Source organism: Somniosus microcephalus, chromosome 6, assembly GCF_052327205.1.
Source record: "Somniosus microcephalus isolate GS21.2 chromosome 6, FLI_Smic_1.0, whole genome shotgun sequence".
Taxonomy (NCBI): domain Eukaryota; kingdom Metazoa; phylum Chordata; class Chondrichthyes; order Squaliformes; family Somniosidae; genus Somniosus; species Somniosus microcephalus.
In genome coordinates, this window is record NC_140992.1 from 176640196 (window position 1) to 176662287 (window position 22092).

Here is a 22092-nt window from a genome sequence, read left to right on the forward strand (position 1 = left end):
CGGAGTCGGCGTCGGAGTCGGCGTCGTTGTCGGTGTCGGAGTCGGTGTCGGAGTCGGCGTCGGCGTCGGAGTCGGCGTCATCGGAGTCGGCGTCGGAGTCGTAGTCGGAGTCGGAGTCGGAGTCAGAGTCGGTGTCGGAGTCGGTGTCGGAGTCGGAGTCGGTGTCGGTGTCGGTGTCGTTGTCGGTGTCGGAGTCAGTGTCGGAGTCGGTGTCGTTGTCGGAGTCGGTGTCGGAGTCGGTGTCGGTGTCGGCGTCGGAGTCGTCGTCGGAGTCGGCGTCGGAGCCGGCGTCGTCGGAGTCGGTGTCGGAGTCGGTGTCAGAGTCGGTGTCCGAGTCGGTGTCGGTGTTGGTGTCGGAGTCGGTGTCGGCGTCAGAGTCGGTGTCAGTCAGAGTCAGAGTCGGTGTCGGATTCGGTGTCGGATTCGGTGTCGGAGTCGGTGTCAGAGTCAGAGTCAGAGTCGGTGTTGGATTCGGTGTCGGTGTTGGTGTCAGTCGGTGTTGGAGTCGGTGTCGGTGTCGGAGTCGGTGTCGTTGTCGGTGTCGGAGTCGGTGTCGTTGTCGGAGTCGGTGCCGGAGTCGGTGTCGGTGTCGGAGTCGGTGTCATTGTCGGTGTCGGAGTCGGTGTCGTTGTCGGAGTCGGAGTCGGTGTCGGAGTCGGTGTCGGAGTCGGTGTCGGAGTCGGTGTCGGAGTCGGTGTCGTTGTCGGAGTCGGTGTCGGAGTCGGCGTCGGAGTCGGCGTCGGAGTCGGCGTCGGAGTCGGCGTCGGAGTCGGCGTCGTTGTCGGTGTCGGAGTCGGTGTCGGAGTCGGTGTCGGAGTCGGAGTCGGTGTCGGTGCCGGAGTCGGTGTCGCAGTCGGTGTCGTTGTCGGTGTCATTGTCGGTGTCGGAGTCGGTGTCGGAGTCGGTGTCGTTTTCGGTGTCGTTGTCGGTGTCATTGTCGGTGTCGGTGTCAGAGTCGGTGTCGTTGTCGGTGTCGGAGTCGGTGTCGTTTTCGGTGTCGTTGTCGGTGTCATTGTCGGTGTCGGAGTCGGTGTCGGAGTCGCTGTTGGAGTCGGTGTCATGTGTCGGTGTCGGAGTTGGTGTCGGTGTCAGAGTCGGTGTCGGAGTCGGTTTCGGAGTCGGTGTCGAAGTCGGTGTCGTTGTCGGAGTCGGTGTCGTTGTCGGAGTCGGTGTCGTTGTCGGAGTCGGTGTCGTTGTCGGAGTCAGTGTCGGCGTCGGAGTCGGCGTCGGAGTCGGCGTTGGAGTCGGCGGCGTCGGAGTCGGCGTCGGAGTCGGCGTCGTCGGAGTCGGCGTCGGAGTCGGAGTCGGTGTTGGAGTCGTCGTCGGAGTCGTCGTCGGTGTCGTCGTCGGAGTCGGAGTTGTCGTCGGTGCCGGAGTCAGTGTCGGTGTCGGAGTCGGTGTCGGAGTCGGTGTCGGTGTCGGAGTCGGTGTCGGTGTTGGATTCGGTGTCGGAGTCGGTGTCGGAGTCGGTGTCAGAGTCAGTGTCGTTGTCGGAGTCGGTGTCGGAGTCGGTGTCGGAGTCGGTGTCGGAGTCGGCGTCGGAGTCGGCGTCGGAGTCGGCGTCGGAGTCGGCGTCGTTGTCGGTGTCGGAGTCGGTGTCGGAGTCGGTTTCGGAGTCGGAGTCGGTGTCGGTGCCGGAGTCGGTGTCGGAGTCGGTGTCGGTGTCGTTGTCGGAGTCGGTGTCGGAGTCGGTGTCGTTGTCGGTGTCGGAGTCGGTGTCGGAGTCGGCGGCGTCGGAGTCGGCGTCGTCGGAGTCGGCGTCGGAGTCGGAGTCGGTGTTGGAGTCGTCGTCGGAGTCGGAGTCGTCGTCGGTGTCGTCGTCGGAGTCGTCGTCGGTGCCGGAGTCGGTGTCGGTGTCGGAGTCGGTGTCGGAGTCGGTGTTGGTGTCGGTGTTGGATTCGGTGTCGGAGTCTGTGTCGGAGTCGGTGTCGATGTCGGAGTCGGTGTCAGAGTTGGTGTCGGAGTCGGTGTCAGAGTCGGTGTCCGAGTCGGTGTCGGTGTTGGTGTCGGAGTCGGTGTCGGCGTCAGAGTCAGAGTCGGTGTCAGTCAGAGTCAGAGTCGGTGTCGGATTCGGTGTCGGATTCGGTGTCGGAGTCGGTGTCAGAGTCAGAGTCAGAGTCGGTGTTGGATTCGGTGTCGGTGTTGGTGTCAGTCGGTGTTGGAGTCGGTGTCGGTGTCGGAGTCGGTGTCGTTGTCGGTGTCGGAGTCGGTGTCGTTGTCGGAGTCGGTGTCGTTGTCGGAGTCGGTGTCGGAGTCGGTGTCGGAGTCGGTGTCGGTGTCGGAATCGGTGTCGTTGTCGGTGTCGGAGTCGGTGTCGTTGTCGGAGTCGGAGTTGGTGTCGGAGTCGGTGTCGGAGTCGGTGTCGGAGTCGGTGTCGGAGTCGGTGTCGGTGTCGGCGTCGGAGTCGGCGTCGTCGGAGTCGGCGTCGGAGTCGGAGTCGGTGTTGGAGTCGTCGTCGGAGTCGTCGTCGGTGTCGTCGTCGGAGTCGGAGTTGTCGTCGGTGCCGGAGTCAGTGTCGGTGTCGGAGTTGGTGTCGGAGTCGGTGTCGGTGTCGGAGTCGGTGTCGGTGTTGGATTCGGTGTCGGAGTCGGTGTCGGAGTCGGTGTCAGAGTCAGTGTCGTTGTCGGAGTCGGTGTCGGAGTCGGTGTCGGAGTCGGTGTCGGAGTCGGCGTCGGAGTCGGCGTCGGAGTCGGCGTCGGAGTCGGCGTCGTTGTCGGTGTCGGAGTCGGTGTCGGAGTCGGTGTCGGAGTCGGAGTCGGTGTCGGTGCCGGAGTCGGTGTCGGAGTCGGTGTCGGTGTCGTTGTCGGAGTCGGTGTCGGAGTCGGTGTCGTTGTCGGTGTCGGAGTCGGTGTCGGAGTCGGCGGCGTCGGAGTCGGCGTCGTCAGAGTCGGCGTCGGAGTCGGAGTCGGTGTTGGAGTCGTCGTCGGAGTCGGAGTCGTCGTCGGTGTCGTCGTCGGAGTCGTCGTCGGTGCCGGAGTCGGTGTCGGTGTCGGAGTCGGTGTCGGAGTCGGTGTTGGTGTCGGTGTTGGATTCGGTGTCGGAGTCTGTGTCGGAGTCGGTGTCGATGTCGGAGTCGGTGTCAGAGTTGGTGTCGGAGTCGGTGTCAGAGTCGGTGTCCGAGTCGGTGTCGGTGTTGGTGTCGGAGTCGGTGTCGGCGTCAGAGTCAGAGTCGGTGTCAGTCAGAGTCAGAGTCGGTGTCGGATTCGGTGTCGGATTCGGTGTCGGAGTCGGTGTCAGAGTCAGAGTCAGAGTCGGTGTTGGATTCGGTGTCGGTGTTGGTGTCAGTCGGTGTTGGAGTCGGTGTCGGTGTCGGAGTCGGTGTCGTTGTCGGTGTCGGAGTCGGTGTCGTTGTCGGAGTCGGTGTCGTTGTCGGAGTCGGTGTCGGAGTCGGTGTCGGAGTCGGTGTCGGTGTCGGAATCGGTGTCGTTGTCGGTGTCGGAGTCGGTGTCGTTGTCGGAGTCGGAGTTGGTGTCGGAGTCGGTGTCGGAGTCGGTGTCGGAGTCGGTGTCGGAGTCGGTGTCGGTGTCGGTGTCGGAGTCGGCGTCGTCGGAGTCGGTGTCGGAGTCGGAGTCGGAGTCGGTGTCGGAGTCGGTGTCGGAGTCGGAGTCGGTGTCGGTGTCGGAGTCGGTGCCGGTGTCGTTGTCAGTGTCGGAGTCGGTGTCGTTGTCGGAGTCGGTGTCGGAGTCGGTGTCGGTGTCGGCGTCGGAGTCGTCGTCGGAGTCGGCGTAGGAGTCAGCATCGGAGTCAGCGTCGTCGGAGTCGGCGTCGGAGTCGTAGTCGGAGTCGGCGTTGGCGTCAGAGTCGGAGTTGGCGTCATTGTCAGAGTCGGTGTCGGAGTCGGTGTCGGAGTCGGTGTCGTTGTCGGAGTCAGTGTCGGTGTCGGAGTCGGTGTCGGTGTCGGCGTCGGAGTCGGAGTCGGCGTCGTCGCAGTCGGAGTCGGTGTCATCGGAGTCGGTGTCGGAGTCGGTGGCGGAGTCGGCGTCGAAGTCGGAGTCGGCGGCGTCGGAGTCGGCGTCGGAGTTGGCGTCGGAGTCGGCGTCGGCGTCGGAGTCGGCGTCGGCGTCGTCGGAGTCGGAGTCGGTGTTGGAGTCGGTGTCGGTGTCGGAGTCGGTGTCATTGTTGGAGTCGGTGTCGGAGTCGGCGTCGGAGTCGGCGTCGTCGGAGCCGGTGTCGGCGTTGGAGTCAGCGTCGGAGTCGGCGTCGGAGTCGGCGTCGTCGGAGTCGGAGTCAGTGTCGGTGTTGGAGTCGGTGTCTTTGTCGGAGTCGGTGTCGGAGTCGGTGTCGGTGTCAGCGTCGGAGTCGGCGTCGGAGTCGGCGTCATCGGAGTCGGAGTCTGTGTCATCGGAGTCGGTGTCGGAGTCGGTGGCGGAGTCGGCGTCGGAGTCGGAGTCGGCGGCGTCGGAGTCGGCGTCGGAGTCGGCGTCGGCGTCGTCGGAGTCGGAGTCGGTGTCGGTGTTGGAGTCGGTGTCGGTGTCGGAGTCGGTGTCGCTGTCGGAGTCGGTGTCGGAGTCGGCGTCGGAGTCGGCGTCGTCGGAGTCGGTGTTGGCGTCGGAGTCGGCGTCGGAGTCGGCATCGGAGTCGGCATCATCGGAGACGGAGTCAGTGTCGGTGTTGGAGTCGGTGTCGGTGTCGGAGTCGGTGTTGTTGTCAGAGTCGGTGTCGGAGTCGGCTTCGGAGTCGGCGTCGTCGGAGTCGGTGTCGGAGTCGGTGTCGGTGTCGGAGTCGGTGTCGGTGTCGTTGTCGGAGTCGGTGTCGGAGTCGGTGTCGGTATCGGAGTCGGTGTCGGTGTCGTTGTCGGTGTCGTTGTCGGTGTCGGAGTCGGTGTCGTTGTCGGTGTCGGAGTCGGTGTCGTTGTCGGTGTCGGAGTCGGTGTCATGTGTCGGTGTCGGAGTCGGTGTCGGTGTCGGAGTCGGTGTCGGTGTCGGTGTCAGAGTCGTTGTCAGAGTCGGTGTCGTTGTCGGAGTCGGTGTCGTTGTCGGTGTCGGAGTCGGTGTCGTTGTCGGTGTCGTTGACGGAGGCGGTGTCGTTGTCGGTGTCGGAGTCGGTGTCGGAGTCAGTGTCGGAGTCGGTGTCGGAGTCGGTTTCGGAGTCATTGTCGGAGTCGGTGTCGGTGTCGGTGTCGTTGTCGGAGTTGGAGTCGGTGTCGGAGTCGGTGTCGGAGTCGGTGTCGGAGTCGGTGTCGTTGTCGGAGTCGGTGTCGTTGTCGGAGTCGGTGTCGTTGTCGGAGTCGGTGTCGTTGTCGGAGTCCGTGTCGGCGTCGGAGTCGGCGTCGGAGTCGGCGTCGGAGTCGGAGTCGGCGTCGTCGGAGTCGGCGTCGGAGTCGGAGTCGGTGTTGGAGTCGTCGTCGGAGTCGTCGTCGGTGTCGGAGTCGCTGTTGGAGTCGGTGTCATGTGTCGGTGTCGGAGTTGGTGTCGGTGTCAGAGTCGGTGTCGGAGTCGGTGTCGGAGTCGGTGTCGTTGTCGGAGTCGGTGTCGTTGTCGGAGTCGGTGTCGTTGTCGGAGTTGGTGTCGGTGTCGGAGTCGGTGTCGGAGTCGGTGTCGGTGTCGGAGTCGGTGTCGGTGTTGGATTCCGTGTCGGAGTCGGTGTCGGAGTCGGTGTCGGAGTCGGTGTAGATATCGGAGTCGGTGTCGGAGTCGGTGTCGGAGTCGGTGTCAGATTCGGTGTCCGAGTCGGTGTCGGTGTTGGTGTCGGAGTCGGTGTCAGATTCGGTGTCCGAGTCGGTGTCGGATTCGGTGTCGGATTCGGTGTCGGAGTCGGTGTCAGAGTCAGAGTCAGAGTCGGTGTTGGATTCGGTGTCGGTGTTGGTGTCAGTCAGTGTTGGAGTCGGTGTCGGTGTCGGAGTCGGTGTCGTTGTCGGTGTCGGAGTCGGTGTCGTTGTCGGAGTCGGTGTCATTGTCGGCGTCGGTGTCGGAGTCGGTGTCGGAGTCGGTTTCAGAGTCGGTGTCGGTGTCGGAATCGGTGTCGTTGTCGGTGTCGGAGTCGGTGTCGTTGTCGGAGTCGGAGTCGGTGTCGGAGTCGGTGTCGGAGTCGGTGTCGTCGGAGTCGGTGTCGGAGTCGGAGTCGGTGTCGGTGTCGGAGTCGTTGTCGGAGTCGGAGTCGGTGTCGGTGTCGGAGTCAGTGTCGGTGTCGTTGTCAGTGTCGGAGTCGGTGTCGTTGTCGGAGTCGGTGTCGGAGTCGGTGTCGGTGTCGGAGTCGGTGTCGGAGTCGGTGTCGGAGTCGGTGTCGTTGTCGGAGTCGGTGTCGGAGTCGGTGTCGGTGTCGGTGTCGGAGTCGGTGTCGGTGTCGTTGTCAGTGTCGGAGTGGGTGTCGTTGTCGGAGTCGGTGTCGGAGTCGGTGTCGGTGTCGGCGTCGGAGTCGTCGTCGGAGTCGGCGTCGGAGTCGGCGTCGGAGTCGGCGTCGTCGGATTCGGCATCGGAGTCGTAGTCGGAGTCGGATTCGGAGTCGGTGTCGGAGTCGGTGTCGGAGTCGGAGTTGGTGTCGGTGTCGGTGTCGGTGTCGTTGTCAGTGTCGGAGTCGGTGTCATTGTCGGAGTCGGTGTCGGAGTCGGTGTCGGTGTCGGCGTCGGAGTCGTCGTCGGAGTCGGCGTCGGAGTCCGCGTCGGAGTCGGCGTCAGAGTCGCTGTTGGAGTCGGTGTCATGTGTCGGTGTCGGAGTTGGTGTCGGTGTCGGAGTCGGTGTCGGAGTCGGTGTCGGAGTCGGTGTCGTTGTCGGAGTCGGTGTCGTTGTCGGAGTCGGTGTCGTTGTCGGAGTCAGTGTCGGCGTCGGAGTCGGCGTCGGAGTCGGCGTCGGAGTCGGCGGCGTCGGAGTCGGCGTCGGAGTTGGCGTCGTCAGTGTCGGAGTCGGTGTCGGAGTCGGTGTCGGAGTCGGTGTCGGAGTCGGCGTCGTCGGAGTCGGTGTCGGAGTCGGAGTCGGTGTCGGAGTCGGTTTCGGAGTCGGAGTCGGTGTCGGTGTCGGAGTCGGTGTCGGTGTCGTTGTCAGTGTTGGAGTGGCTGTCGTTGTCGGAGTCGGTGTCGGAGTCGGTGTCGGTGTCGGCGTAGGAGTCGTTGTCGGAGTCGGCGTCGGAGTCGGCGTCGTCGGAGTCGGCGTCGGAGTCGTAGTCGGAGTCGGAGTCGGAGTCGGAGTCGGTGTCGGAGTCGGTGTCGGAGTCGGAGTTGGTGTCAGTGTCGGAGTTGGTGTCGGTGTCGTTGTCAGTGTCGGAGTCGGTGTCGTTGTCGGAGTCGGTGTCGGAGTCGGTGTCGGTGTCGGCGTCGGAGTCGTCGTCGGAGTTGGCGTCGGAGTCCGCGTCGGAGTCGGCGTCGTCGGAGTCGGTGTCGGAGTCGGTGTCAGAGTCGGTGTCCGAGTCGGTGTCGGTGTTGGTGTCGGAGTCGGTGTCGGCGTCAGAGTCAGAGTCGGTGTCAGTCAGAGTCAGAGTCGGTGTCGGATTCGGTGTCGGATTCGGTGTCGGAGTCGGTGTCAGAGTCAGAGTCGGTGTTGGATTCGGTGTCGGTGTTGGTGTCAGTCGGTGTTGGAGTCGGTGTCGGTGTCGGAGTCGGTGTCGTTGTCGGTGTCGGCGTCGGTGTCGTTGTCGGAGTCGGTGTCGGTGTTGGAGTCGGTGTCGGTGTCGGAGTCGGTGTCGCTGTCGGAGTCGGTGTCGGAGTCGGCGTCGGAGTCGGCGTCGTCGGAGTCGGTGTTGGCGTCGGAGTCGGCGTCGGAGTCGGCATCGGAGTCGGCATCATCGGAGACGGAGTCAGTGTCGGTGTTGGAGTCGGTGTCGGTGTCGGAGTCGGTGTTGTTGTCAGAGTCGGTGTCGGAGTCGGCTTCGGAGTCGGCGTCGTCGGAGTCGGTGTCGGAGTCGGTGTCGGTGTCGGAGTCGGTGTCGGTGTCGTTGTCGGAGTCGGTGTCGGAGTCGGTGTCGGTATCGGAGTCGGTGTCGGTGTCGTTGTCGGTGTCGTTGTCGGTGTCGGAGTCGGTGTCGTTGTCGGTGTCGGAGTCGGTGTCGTTGTCGGTGTCGGAGTCGGTGTCATGTGTCGGTGTCGGAGTCGGTGTCGGTGTCGGAGTCGGTGTCGGTGTCGGTGTCAGAGTCGTTGTCAGAGTCGGTGTCGTTGTCGGAGTCGGTGTCGTTGTCGGTGTCGGAGTCGGTGTCGTTGTCGGTGTCGTTGACGGAGGCGGTGTCGTTGTCGGTGTCGGAGTCGGTGTCGGAGTCAGTGTCGGAGTCGGTGTCGGAGTCGGTTTCGGAGTCATTGTCGGAGTCGGTGTCGGTGTCGGTGTCGTTGTCGGAGTTGGAGTCGGTGTCGGAGTCGGTGTCGGAGTCGGTGTCGGAGTCGGTGTCGTTGTCGGAGTCGGTGTCGTTGTCGGAGTCGGTGTCGTTGTCGGAGTCGGTGTCGTTGTCGGAGTCCGTGTCGGCGTCGGAGTCGGCGTCGGAGTCGGCGTCGGAGTCGGAGTCGGCGTCGTCGGAGTCGGCGTCGGAGTCGGAGTCGGTGTTGGAGTCGTCGTCGGAGTCGTCGTCGGTGTCGGAGTCGCTGTTGGAGTCGGTGTCATGTGTCGGTGTCGGAGTTGGTGTCGGTGTCAGAGTCGGTGTCGGAGTCGGTGTCGGAGTCGGTGTCGTTGTCGGAGTCGGTGTCGTTGTCGGAGTCGGTGTCGTTGTCGGAGTCGGTGTCGGTGTCGGAGTCGGTGTCGGAGTCGGTGTCGGTGTCGGAGTCGGTGTCGGTGTTGGATTCCGTGTCGGAGTCGGTGTCGGAGTCGGTGTCGGAGTCGGTGTAGATATCGGAGTCGGTGTCGGAGTCGGTGTCGGAGTCGGTGTCAGATTCGGTGTCCGAGTCGGTGTCGGTGTTGGTGTCGGAGTCGGTGTCAGATTCGGTGTCCGAGTCGGTGTCGGATTCGGTGTCGGATTCGGTGTCGGAGTCGGTGTCAGAGTCAGAGTCAGAGTCGGTGTTGGATTCGGTGTCGGTGTTGGTGTCAGTCAGTGTTGGAGTCGGTGTCGGTGTCGGAGTCGGTGTCGTTGTCGGTGTCGGAGTCGGTGTCGTTGTCGGAGTCGGTGTCATTGTCGGCGTCGGTGTCGGAGTCGGTGTCGGAGTCGGTTTCAGAGTCGGTGTCGGTGTCGGAATCGGTGTCGTTGTCGGTGTCGGAGTCGGTGTCGTTGTCGGAGTCGGAGTCGGTGTCGGAGTCGGTGTCGGAGTCGGTGTCGTCGGAGTCGGTGTCGGAGTCGGAGTCGGTGTCGGTGTCGGAGTCGTTGTCGGAGTCGGAGTCGGTGTCGGTGTCGGAGTCAGTGTCGGTGTCGTTGTCAGTGTCGGAGTCGGTGTCGTTGTCGGAGTCGGTGTCGGAGTCGGTGTCGGTGTCGGAGTCGGTGTCGGAGTCGGTGTCGGAGTCGGTGTCGTTGTCGGAGTCGGTGTCGGAGTCGGTGTCGGTGTCGGTGTCGGAGTCGGTGTCGGTGTCGTTGTCAGTGTCGGAGTGGGTGTCGTTGTCGGAGTCGGTGTCGGAGTCGGTGTCGGTGTCGGCGTCGGAGTCGTCGTCGGAGTCGGCGTCGGAGTCGGCGTCGGAGTCGGCGTCGTCGGATTCGGCGTCGGAGTCGTAGTCGGAGTCGGATTCGGAGTCGGTGTCGGAGTCGGTGTCGGAGTCGGAGTTGGTGTCGGTGTCGGTGTCGGTGTCGTTGTCAGTGTCGGAGTCGGTGTCATTGTCGGAGTCGGTGTCGGAGTCGGTGTCGGTGTCGGCGTCGGAGTCGTCGTCGGAGTCGGCGTCGGAGTCCGCGTCGGAGTCGGCGTCAGAGTCGCTGTTGGAGTCGGTGTCATGTGTCGGTGTCGGAGTTGGTGTCGGTGTCGGAGTCGGTGTCGGAGTCGGTGTCGGAGTCGGTGTCGTTGTCGGAGTCGGTGTCGTTGTCGGAGTCGGTGTCGTTGTCGGAGTCAGTGTCGGCGTCGGAGTCGGCGTCGGAGTCGGCGTCGGAGTCGGCGGCGTCGGAGTCGGCGTCGGAGTTGGCGTCGTCAGTGTCGGAGTCGGTGTCGGAGTCGGTGTCGGAGTCGGTGTCGGAGTCGGCGTCGTCGGAGTCGGTGTCGGAGTCGGAGTCGGTGTCGGAGTCGGTTTCGGAGTCGGAGTCGGTGTCGGTGTCGGAGTCGGTGTCGGTGTCGTTGTCAGTGTCGGAGTGGCTGTCGTTGTCGGAGTCGGTGTCGGAGTCGGTGTCGGTGTCGGCGTAGGAGTCGTTGTCGGAGTCGGCGTCGGAGTCGGCGTCGTCGGAGTCGGCGTCGGAGTCGTAGTCGGAGTCGGAGTCGGAGTCGGAGTCGGTGTCGGAGTCGGTGTCGGAGTCGGAGTTGGTGTCAGTGTCGGAGTTGGTGTCGGTGTCGTTGTCAGTGTCGGAGTCGGTGTCGTTGTCGGAGTCGGTGTCGGAGTCGGTGTCGGTGTCGGCGTCGGAGTCGTCGTCCGAGTTGGCGTCGGAGTCCGCGTCGGAGTCGGCGTCGTCGGAGTCGGTGTCGGAGTCGGTGTCAGAGTCGGTGTCCGAGTCGGTGTCGGTGTTGGTGTCGGAGTCGGTGTCGGCGTCAGAGTCAGAGTCGGTGTCAGTCAGAGTCAGAGTCGGTGTCGGATTCGGTGTCGGATTCGGTGTCGGAGTCGGTGTCAGAGTCAGAGTCGGTGTTGGATTCGGTGTCGGTGTTGGTGTCAGTCGGTGTTGGAGTCGGTGTCGGTGTCGGAGTCGGTGTCGTTGTCGGTGTCGGCGTCGGTGTCGTTGTCGGAGTCGGTGTCGTTGTCGGAGTCGGTGTCGGAGTCGGTGTCGGAGTCGGTGTCGGAGTCGGTGTCGGTGTCGGAGTCGGTGTCGTTGTCGGTGTCGGAGTCGGTGTCGTTGTTGGAGTCGGAGTCGGTTTCGGAGTCGGTGTCGGAGTCGGTGTCGGAGTCGGTGTCGTTGTCGGAGTCGGTGTCGGAGTCGGTGTCGGAGTCGGCGTCGGAGTCGGCGTCGGAGTCGGCGTCGGAGTCAGCGTCGTTGTCGGTGTCGTTGTCGGTGTCGGAGTCGGAGTCGGTGTCGGTGCCAGAGTCGGTGTTGGAGTCGGTGTCGGTGTCATTGTCGGAGTCGGTGTCGGAGTCAGTGTCGTTGTCGGTGTCGGAGTCGGTGTTGTTTTCGGTGTCGCTGTCGGTGTCATTGTCGGTGTCGGAGTCGGTGTCGGAGTCGCTGTTGGAGTCGGTGTCATGTGTCGGTGTCGGAGTTGGTGTCGGTGTCAGAGTCGGTGTCGGAGTCGGTGTCGGAGTCGGTGTCGGAGTCGGTGTCGTTGTCGGAGTCGGTGTCGTTGTCGGAGTCGGTGTCGGTGTCGGAGTCGGTGTCGGAGTCGGTGTCGGTGTCGGAGTCGGTGTCGGTGTTGGATTCCGTGTCGGAGTCGGTGTCGGAGTCGGTGTCGGAGTCGGTGTCGATATCGGAGTCGGTGTCGGAGTCGGTGTCGGAGTCGGTGTCGGAGTCGGTGTCAGATTCGGTGTCCGAGTCGGTGTCGGTGTTGGTGTCGGAGTCGGTGTCGGCGTCAGAGTCAGAGTCGGTGTCAGTCAGAGTCAGAGTCGGTGTCGGATTCGGTGTCGGATTCGGTGTCGGAGTCGGTGTCAGAGTCAGAGTCAGAGTCGGTGTTGGATTCGGTGTCGGTGTTGGTGTCAGTCAGTGTTGGAGTCGGTGTCGGTGTCGGAGTCGGTGTCGTTGTCGGTGTCGGAGTCGGTGTCATTGTCGGAGTCGGTGTCATTGTCGGCGTCGGTGTCGGAGTCGGTGTCGGAGTCGGTTTCAGAGTCGGTGTCGGTGTCGGAATCGGTGTCGTTGTCGGTGTCGGAGTCGGTGTCGTTGTCGGAGTCGGAGTCGGTGTCGGAGTCGGTGTCGGAGTCGGTGTCGGAGTCGGTGTCGTCGGAGTCGGTGTCGGAGTCGGAGTCGGTGTCGGTGTCGGAGTCGGTGTCGGAGTCGGAGTCGGTGTCGGTGTCGGAGTCAGTGTCGGTGTCGTTGTCAGTGTCGGAGTCGGTGTCGTTGTCGGAGTCGGTGTCGGAGTAGGTGTCGGTGTCGGCGTCGGAGTCGTCGTCGGAGTCGGCGTTGGAGTCGGCGTCGGAGTCGGCATCGTCGGAGTCGGCATCGGAGTCGTAGTCGGAGTCGGAGTCGGAGTCGGAGTCGGTGTCGGAGTCGGAGTCGGTGTCGGTGTCGGAGTCGGTGTCGGTGTCGTTGTCAGTGTCGGATTCGGTGTCGTTGTCGGAGTCGGTGTCGGAGTCGGTGTCGGTGTCGGCGTCGGAGTCGTCGTCGGAGTCGGCGTCGGAGTCGGCGTCGTTGGAGTCGGTGTCGGAGTCGGTGTCAGAGTCGGTGTCCGAGTCAGTGTCGGTGTCAGAGTCAGAGTCGGTGTCAGTCAGAGTCAGAGTCGGTGTCGGATTCGGTGTCGGATTCGGTGTCGGAGTCGGTGTCAGAGTCAGAGTCAGAGTCGGTGTTGGATTCGGTGTCGGTGTTGGTGTCAGTCGGTGTTGGAGTCGGTGTCGGTGTCGGAGTCGGTGTCGTTGTCGGTGTCGGAGTCGGTGTCGTTGTCGGAGTCGGTGTCGTTGTCGGAGTCGGTGTCGGAGTCGGTGTCGGAGTCGGTGTCGGAGTCGGTGTCGGTGTCGGAGTCGGTGTCGTTGTCGGTGTCGGAGTCGGTGTCGTTGTCGGAGTCGGAGTCGGTGTCGGAGTCGGTGTCGGAGTCGGTGTCGGAGTCGGTGTCGTTGTCGGAGTCGGTGTCGGAGTCGGTGTCGGATTCGGTGTCGGAGTCGGTGTCGGTGTCGTTGTCAGTGTCGGAGTGGGTGTCGTTGTCGGAGTCGGTGTCGGAGTCGGTGTCGGTGTCGGCGTCGGAGTCGTCGTCGGAGTCGGCGTCGGAGTCGGCGTCGGAGTCGGTGTCGGAGTCGGTGTCGTTGTCGGAGTCGGTGTCGGAGTCGGTGTTGGTGTCGGAGTCGGTGTCGGAGTCGGTGTCGGAGTCGGTGTCGTTGTCGGAGTCGGTGTCGGAGTCGGTGTCGGTGTCGGTGTCGGAGTCGGTGTCGGTGTCGTTGTCAGTGTCGGAGTGGGTGTCGTTGTCGGAGTCGGTGTCGGAGTCGGTGTCGGTGTCGGCGTCGGAGTCGTCGTCGGAGTCGGCGTCGGAGTCGGCGTCGGAGTCGGCGTCGTCGGATTCGGCGTCGGAGTCGTAGTCGGAGTCGGATTCGGAGTCGGTGTCGGAGTCGGTGTCGGAGTCGGAGTTGGTGTCGGTGTCGGAGTCGGTGTCGGTGTCGTTGTCAGTGTCGGAGTCGGTGTCATTGTCGGAGTCGGTGTCGGAGTCGGTGTCGGTGTCGGCGTCGGAGTCGTCGTCGGAGTCGGCGTCGGAGTCCGCGTCGGAGTCGGCGTCAGAGTCGCTGTTGGAGTCGGTGTCATGTGTCGGTGTCGGAGTTGGTGTCGGTGTCGGAGTCGGTGTCGGAGTCGGTGTCGGAGTCGGTGTCGTTGTCGGAGTCGGTGTCGTTGTCGGAGTCGGTGTCGTTGTCGGAGTCAGTGTCGGCGTCGGAGTCGGCGTCGGAGTCGGCGTCGGAGTCGGCGGCGTCGGAGTCGGCGTCGGAGTTGGCGTCGTCAGTGTCGGAGTCGGTGTCGGAGTCGGTGTCGGAGTCGGTGTCGGAGTCGGCGTCGTCGGAGTCGGTGTCGGAGTCGGAGTCGTTGTCGGAGTCGGTGTCGTTGTCGGAGTCGGTGTCGTTGTCGGAGTCAGTGTCGGCGTCGGAGTCGGCGTCGGAGTCGGCGGCGTCGGAGTCGGCGTCGGAGTTGGCGTCGTCAGTGTCGGAGTCGGTGTCGGAGTCGGTGTCGGTGTCGGAGTCGGTGTCGGAGTCGGTGTTGGTGTCGGTGTTGGATTCGGTGTCGGAGTCTGTGTCGGAGTCGGTGTCGATGTCGGAGTCGGTGTCAGAGTTGGTGTCGGAGTCGGTGTCAGAGTCGGTGTCCGAGTCGGTGTCGGTGTTGGTGTCGGAGTCGGTGTCGGCGTCAGAGTCAGAGTCGGTGTCAGTCAGAGTCAGAGTCGGTGTCGGATTCGGTGTCGGATTCGGTGTCGGAGTCGGTGTCAGAGTCAGAGTCGGTGTTGGATTCGGTGTCGGTGTTGGTGTCAGTCGGTGTTGGAGTCGGTGTCGGTGTCGGAGTCGGTGTCGTTGTCGGTGTCGGAGTCGGTGTCGTTGTCGGAGTCGGTGTCGTTGTCGGAGTCGGTGTCGGAGTCGGTGTCGGAGTCGGTGTCGGTGTCGGAATCGGTGTCGTTGTCGGTGTCGGAGTCGGTGTCGTTGTCGGAGTCGGAGTTGGTGTCGGAGTCGGTGTCGGAGTCGGTGTCGGAGTCGGTGTCGGAGTCGGTGTCGGTGTCGGCGTCGGAGTCGGCGTCGTCGGAGTCGGCGTCGGAGTCGGAGTCGGTGTTGGAGTCGTCGTCGGAGTCGTCGTCGGTGTCGTCGTCGGAGTCGGAGTTGTCGTCGGTGCCGGAGTCAGTGTCGGTGTCGGAGTCGGTGTCGGAGTCGGTGTCGGTGTCGGAGTCGGTGTCGGTGTTGGATTCGGTGTCGGAGTCGGTGTCGGAGTCGGTGTCAGAGTCAGTGTCGTTGTCGGAGTCGGTGTCGGAGTCGGTGTCGGAGTCGGTGTCGGCGTCGGAGTCGGCGTCGGAGTCGGCGTCGGAGTCGGCGTCGTTGTCGGTGTCGGAGTCGGTGTCGGAGTCGGTGTCGGAGTCGGAGTCGGTGTCGGTGCCGGAGTCGGTGTCGGAGTCGGTGTCGGTGTCGTTGTCGGAGTCGGTGTCGGAGTCGGTGTCGTTGTCGGTGTCGGAGTCGGTGTCGGAGTCGGCGGCGTCGGAGTCGGCGTCGTCAGAGTCGGCGTCGGAGTCGGAGTCGGTGTTGGAGTCGTCGTCGGAGTCGGAGTCGTCGTCGGTGTCGTCGTCGGAGTCGTCGTCGGTGCCGGAGTCGGTGTCGGTGTCGGAGTCGGTGTCGGAGTCGGTGTTGGTGTCGGTGTTGGATTCGGTGTCGGAGTCTGTGTCGGAGTCGGTGTCGATGTCGGAGTCGGTGTCAGAGTTGGTGTCGGAGTCGGTGTCAGAGTCGGTGTCCGAGTCGGTGTCGGTGTTGGTGTCGGAGTCGGTGTCGGCGTCAGAGTCAGAGTCGGTGTCAGTCAGAGTCAGAGTCGGTGTCGGATTCGGTGTCGGATTCGGTGTCGGAGTCGGTGTCAGAGTCAGAGTCAGAGTCGGTGTTGGATTCGGTGTCGGTGTTGGTGTCAGTCGGTGTTGGAGTCGGTGTCGGTGTCGGAGTCGGTGTCGTTGTCGGTGTCGGAGTCGGTGTCGTTGTCGGAGTCGGTGTCTTTGTCGGAGTCGGTGTCGGAGTCGGTGTCGGAGTCGGTGTCGGTGTCGGAATCGGTGTCGTTGTCGGTGTCGGAGTCGGTGTCGTTGTCGGAGTCGGAGTTGGTGTCGGAGTCGGTGTCGGAGTCGGTGTCGGAGTCGGTGTCGGAGTCGGTGTCGGAGTCGGTGTCGGAGTCGGTGTCGGTGTCGGTGTCGGAGTCGGCGTCGTCGGAGTCGGTGTCGGAGTCGGAGTCGGAGTCGGTGTCGGAGTCGGTGTCGGAGTCGGAGTCGGTGTCGGTGTCGGAGTCGGTGCCGGTGTCGTTGTCAGTGTCGGAGTCGGTGTCGTTGTCGGAGTCGGTGTCGGAGTCGGTGTCGGTGTCGGCGTCGGAGTCGTCGTCGGAGTCGGCGTAGGAGTCAGCATCGGAGTCAGCGTCGTCGGAGTCGGCGTCGGAGTCGTAGTCGGAGTCGGCGTTGGCGTCAGAGTCGGAGTTGGCGTCATTGTCAGAGTCGGTGTCGGAGTCGGTGTCGGAGTCGGTGTCGTTGTCGGAGTCAGTGTCGGTGTCGGAGTCGGTGTCGGTGTCGGCGTCGGAGTCGGAGTCGGCGTCATCGCAGTCGGAGTCGGTGTCATCGGAGTCGGTGTCGGAGTCGGTGGCGGAGTCGGCGTCGAAGTCGGAGTCGGCGGCGTCGGAGTCGGCGTCGGAGTCGGCGTCGGAGTCGGCGTCGGCGTCGGAGTCGGCGTCGGCGTCGTCGGAGTCGGAGTCGGTGTTGGAGTCGGTGTCGGTGTCGGAGTCGGTGTCGTTGTTGGAGTCGGTGTCGGAGTCGGCGTCGGAGTCGGCGTCGTCGGAGCCAGTGTCGGCGTTGGAGTCAGCGTCGGAGTCGGCGTCGGAGTCGGCGTCGTCGGAGTCGGAGTCAGTGTCGGTGTTGGAGTCGGTGTCTTTGTCGGAGTCGGTGTCGGAGTCGGTGTCGGTGTCAGCGTCGGAGTCGGCGTCGGAGTCGGCGTCGTCGGAGTCGGAGTCTGTGTCATCGGAGTCGGTGTCGGAGTCGGTGGCGGAGTCGGCGTCGGAGTCGGAGTCGGCGGCGTCGGAGTCGGCGTCGGAGTCGGCGTCGGCGTCGTCGGAGTCGGTGTCGGTGTTGGAGTCGGTGTCGGTGTCGGAGTCGGTGTCGCTGTCGGAGTCGGTGTCGGAGTCGGCGTCGGAGTCGGCGTCGTCGGAGTCGGTGTTGGCGTCGGAGTCGGCATCGGAGTCGGCATCGGAGTCGGCATCATCGGAGACGGAGTCAGTGTCGGTGTTGGAGTCGGTGTCGGTGTCGGAGTCGGTGTTGTTGTCAGAGTCGGTGTCGGAGTCGGCTTCGGAGTCGGCGTCGTCGGAGTCGGTGTCGGAGTCGGTGTCGGTGTCGGAGTCGGTGTCGGTGTCGTTGTCGGAGTCGGTGTCGGAGTCGGTGTCGGTATCGGAGTCGGTGTCGGTGTCGTTGTCGGTGTCGTTGTCGGTGTCGGAGTCGGTGTCGTTGTCGGTGTCGGAGTCGGTGTCGTTGTCGGTGTCGGAGTCGGTGTCATTGTCGGTGTCGGAGTCGGTGTCGGAGTCGCTGTCAGAGTCGATGTCATGTGTCGGTGTCGGAGTCGGTGTCGGTGTCGGAGTCGGTGTCGGTGTCGGTGTCAGAGTCGTTGTCAGAGTCGGTGTCGTTGTCGGAGTCGGTGTCGTTGTCGGTGTCGGAGTCGGTGTCGTTGTCGGTGTCGGTGTCGTTGACGGAGGCGGTGTCGTTGTCGGTGTCGGAGTCGGTGTCGGAGTCAGTGTCGGAGTCGGTGTCGGAGTCGGTTTCGGAGTCATTGTCGGAGTCGGTGTCGGTGTCGGTGTCGTTGTCGGAGTTGGAGTCGGTGTCGGAGTCGGTGTCGGAGTCGGTGTCGGAGTCGGTGTCGTTGTCGGAGTCGGTGTCGTTGTCGGAGTCGGTGTCGTTGTCGGAGTCGGTGTCGTTGTCGGAGTCCGTGTCGGCGTCGGAGTCGGCGTCGGAGTCGGCGTCGGAGTCGGAGTCGGCGTCGTCGGAGTCGGCGTCGGAGTCGGAGTCGGTGTTGGAGTCGTCGTCGGAGTCGTCGTCGGTGTCGGAGTCGCTGTTGGAGTCGGTGTCATGTGTCGGTGTCGGAGTTGGTGTCGGTGTCAGAGTCGGTGTCGGAGTCGGTGTCGGAGTCGGTGTCGGAGTCGGTGTCGTTGTCGGAGTCGGTGTCGTTGTCGGAGTCGGTGTCGTTGTCGGAGTCGGTGTCGGTGTCGGAGTCGGTGTCGGAGTCGGTGTCGGTGTCGGAGTCGGTGTCGGTGTTGGATTCCGTGTCGGAGTCGGTGTCGGAGTCGGTGTCGGAGTCGGTGTAGATATCGGAGTCGGTGTCGGAGTCGGTGTCGGAGTCGGTGTCGGAGTCGGTGTCAGATTCGGTGTCCGAGTCGGTGTCGGTGTTGGTGTCGGAGTCGGTGTCAGATTCGGTGTCCGAGTCGGTGTCGGATTCGGTGTCGGATTCGGTGTCGGAGTCGGTGTCAGAGTCAGAGTCAGAGTCGGTGTTGGATTCGGTGTCGGTGTTGGTGTCAGTCAGTGTTGGAGTCGGTGTCGGTGTCGGAGTCGGTGTCGTTGTCGGTGTCGGAGTCGGTGTCGTTGTCGGAGTCGGTGTCATTGTCGGCGTCGGTGTCGGAGTCGGTGTCGGAGTCGGTTTCAGAGTCGGTGTCGGTGTCGGAATCGGTGTCGTTGTCGGTGTCGGAGTCGGTGTCGTTGTCGGAGTCGGAGTCGGTGTCGGAGTCGGTGTCGGAGTCGGTGTCGGAGTCGGTGTCGTCGGAGTCGGTGTCGGAGTCGGAGTCGGTGTCGGTGTCGGAGTCGTTGTCGGAGTCGGAGTCGGTGTCGGTGTCGGAGTCAGTGTCGGTGTCGTTGTCAGTGTCGGAGTCGGTGTCGTTGTCGGAGTCGGTGTCGGAGTAGGTGTCGGTGTCGGCGTCGGAGTCGTCGTCGGAGTCGGCGTCGGAGTCGGCGTCGGAGTCGGCATCGTCGGAGTCGGCATCGGAGTCGTAGTCGGAGTCGGAGTCGGAGTCGGAGTCGGTGTCGGAGTCGGAGTCGGTGTCGGTGTCGGAGTCGGTGTCGGTGTCGTTGTCAGTGTCGGAGTCGGTGTCGTTGTCGGAGTCGGTGTCGGAGTCGGTGTCGGTGTCGGCGTCGGAGTCGTCGTCGGAGTCGGCGTCGGAGTCGGCGTCGTTGGAGTCGGTGTCGGAGTCGGTGTCAGAGTCGGTGTCCGAGTCAGTGTCGGTGTCAGAGTCAGAGTCGGTGTCAGTCAGAGTCAGAGTCGGTGTCGGATTCGGTGTCGGATTCGGTGTCGGAGTCGGTGTCAGAGTCAGAGTCAGAGTCGGTGTTGGATTCGGTGTCGGTGTTGGTGTCAGTCGGTGTTGGAGTCGGTGTCGGTGTCGGAGTCGGTGTCGTTGTCGGTGTCGGAGTCGGTGTCGTTGTCGGAGTCGGTATCGTTGTCGGAGTCGGTGTCGGAGTCGGTGTCGGAGTCGGTGTCGGAGTCGGTGTCGTTGTCGGAGTCGGTGTCGGAGTCGGTGTCGGATTCGGTGTCGGAGTCGGTGTCGGTGTCGTTGTCAGTGTCGGAGTGGGTGTCGTTGTCGGAGTCGGTGTCGGAGTCGGTGTCGGTGTCGGCGTCGGAGTCGTCGTCGGAGTCGGCGTCGGAGTCGGCGTCGGAGTCGGTGTCGGAGTCGGTGTCGTTGTCGGAGTCGGTGTCGGAGTCGGTGTCGGTGTCGGAGTCGGTGTCGGAGTCGGTGTCGGAGTCGGTGTCGTTGTCGGAGTCGGTGTCGGAGTCGGTGTCGGTGTCGGTGTCGGAGTCGGTGTCGGTGTCGTTGTCAGTGTCGGAGTGGGTGTCGTTGTCGGAGTCGGAGTCGGTGTCGGTGTCGGCGTCGGAGTCGTCGTCGGAGTCGGCGTCGGAGTCGGCGTCGGAGTCGGCGTCGTCGGATTCGGCGTCGGAGTCGTAGTCGGAGTCGGATTCGGAGTCGGTGTCGGAGTCGGTGTCGGAGTCGGAGTTGGTGTCGGTGTCGGAGTCGGTGTCGGTGTCGTTGTCAGTGTCGGAGTCGGTGTCATTGTCGGAGTCGGTGTCGGAGTCGGTGTCGGTGTCGGCGTCGGAGTCGTCGTCGGAGTCGGCGTCGGAGTCTGCGTCGGAGTCGGCGTCAGAGTCGCTGTTGGAGTCGGTGTCATGTGTCGGTGTCGGAGTTGGTGTCGGTGTCGGAGTCGGTGTCGGAGTCGGTGTCGGAGTCGGTGTCGTTGTCGGAGTCGGTGTCGTTGTCGGAGTCGGTGTCGTTGTCGGAGTCAGTGTCGGCGTCGGAGTCGGCGTCGGAGTCGGCGTCGGAGTCGGCGGCGTCGGAGTCGGCGTCGGAGTTGGCGTCGTCAGTGTCGGAGTCGGTGTCGGAGTCGGTGTCGGAGTCGGTGTCGGAGTCGGCGTCGTCGGAGTCGGTGTCGGAGTCGGAGTCGGTGTCGGAGTCGGTTTCGGAGTCGGAGTCGGTGTCGGTGTCGGAGTCGGTGTCGGTGTCGTTGTCAGTGTCGGAGTGGGTGTCGTTGTCGGAGTCGGTGTCGGAGTCGGTGTCGGTGTCGGCGTCGGAGTCGTCGTCGGAGTCGGCGTCGGAGTCGGCGTCGGAGTCGGCGTCGTCGGAGTCGGCGTCGGAGTCGTAGTCGGAGTCGGAGTCGGAGTCGGAGTCGGTGTCGGAGTCGGTGTCGGAGTCGGAGTTGGTGTCAGTGTCGGAGTTGGTGTCGGTGTCGTTGTCAGTGTCGGAGTCGGTGTCGTTGTCGGAGTCGGTGTCGGAGTCGGTGTCGGTGTCGGCGTCGGAGTCGTCGTCGGAGTTGGCGTCGGAGTCCGCGTCGGAGTCGGCGTCGTCGGAGTCGGTGTCGGAGTCGGTGTCAGAGTCGGTGTCCGAGTCGGTGTCGGTGTTGGTGTCGGAGTCGGTGTCGGCGTCAGAGTCAGAGTCGGTGTCAGTCAGAGTCAGAGTCGGTGTCGGATTCGGTGTCGGATTCGGTGTCGGAGTCGGTGTCAGAGTCAGAGTCGGTGTTGGATTCGGTGTCGGTGTTGGTGTCAGTCGGTGTTGGAGTCGGTGTCGGTGTCGGAGTCGGTGTCGTTGTCGGTGTCGGCGTCGGTGTCGTTGTCGGAGTCGGTGTCGTTGTCGGAGTCGGTGTCGGAGTCGGTGTCGGAGTCGGTGTCGGAGTCGGTGTCGGTGTCGGAGTCGGTGTCGTTGTCGGTGTCGGAGTCGGTGTCGTTGTCGGAGTCGGAGTCGGTTTCGGAGTCGGTGTCGGAGTCGGTGTCGGAGTCGGTGTCGTTGTCGGAGTCGGTGTCGGAGTCGGTGTCGGAGTCGGCGTCGGAGTCGGCGTCGGAGTCGGCGTCGGAGTCGGCGTCGTTGTCGGTGTCGGAGTCGGTGTCGGAGTCGGAGTCGGTGTCGGTGCCGGAGTCGGTGTTGGAGTCGGTGTCGGTGTCATTGTCGGAGTCGGTGTCGGAGTCGGTGTCGTTGTCGGTGTCGGAGTCGGTGTTGTTTTCGGTGTCGCTGTCGGTGTCATTGTCGGTGTCGGAGTCGGTGTCGGAGTCGCTGTTGGAGTCGGTGTCATGTGTCGGTGTCGGAGTTGGTGTCGGTGTCAGAGTCGGTGTCGGAGTCGGTGTCGGAGTCGGTGTCGGAGTCGGTGTCGTTGTCGGAGTCGGTGTCGTTGTCGGAGTCGGTGTCGTTGTCGGAGTCGGTGTCGGTGTCGGAGTCGGTGTCAGAGTCGGTGTCGGTGTCGGAGTCGGTGTCGGTGTTGGATTCCGTGTCGGAGTCGGTGTCGGAGTCGGTGTCGGAGTCGGTGTCGATATCGGAGTCGGTGTCGGAGTCGGTGTCGGAGTCGGTGTCGGAGTCGGTGTCAGATTCGGTGTCCGAGTCGGTGTCGGTGTTGGTGTCGGAGTCGGTGTCGGCGTCAGAGTCAGAGTCGGTGTCAGTCAGAGTCAGAGTCGGTGTCGGATTCGGTGTCGGATTCGGTGTCGGAGTCGGTGTCAGAGTCAGAGTCAGAGTCGGTGTTGGATTCGGTGTCGGTGTTGGTGTCAGTCAGTGTTGGAGTCGGTGTCGGTGTCGGAGTCGGTGTCGTTGTCGGTGTCGGAGTCGGTGTCATTGTCGGAGTCGGTGTCATTGTCGGCGTCGGTGTCGGAGTCGGTGTCGGAGTCGGTTTCAGAGTCGGTGTCGGTGTCGGAATCGGTGTCGTTGTCGGTGTCGGAGTCGGTGTCGTTGTCGGAGTCGGAGTCGGTGTCGGAGTCGGTGTCGGAGTCGGTGTCGGAGTCGGTGTCGTCGGAGTCGGTGTCGGAGTCGGAGTCGGTGTCGGTGTCGGAGTCGGTGTCGGAGTCGGAGTCGGTGTCGGTGTCGGAGTCAGTGTCGGTGTCGTTGTCAGTGTCGGAGTCGGTGTCGTTGTCGGAGTCGGTGTCGGAGTAGGTGTCGGTGTCGGCGTCGGAGTCGTCGTCGGAGTCGGCGTTGGAGTCGGCGTCGGAGTCGGCATCGTCGGAGTCGGCATCGGAGTCGTAGTCGGAGTCGGAGTCGGAGTCGGAGTCGGTGTCGGAGTCGGAGTCGGTGTCGGTGTCGGAGTCGGTGTCGGTGTCGTTGTCAGTGTCGGATTCGGTGTCGTTGTCGGAGTCGGTGTCGGAGTCGGTGTCGGTGTCGGCGTCGGAGTCGTCGTCGGAGTCGGCGTCGGAGTCGGCGTCGTTGGAGTCGGTGTCGGAGTCGGTGTCAGAGTCGGTGTCCGAGTCAGTGTCGGTGTCAGAGTCAGAGTCGGTGTCAGTCAGAGTCAGAGTCGGTGTCGGATTCGGTGTCGGATTCGGTGTCGGAGTCGGTGTCAGAGTCAGAGTCAGAGTCGGTGTTGGATTCGGT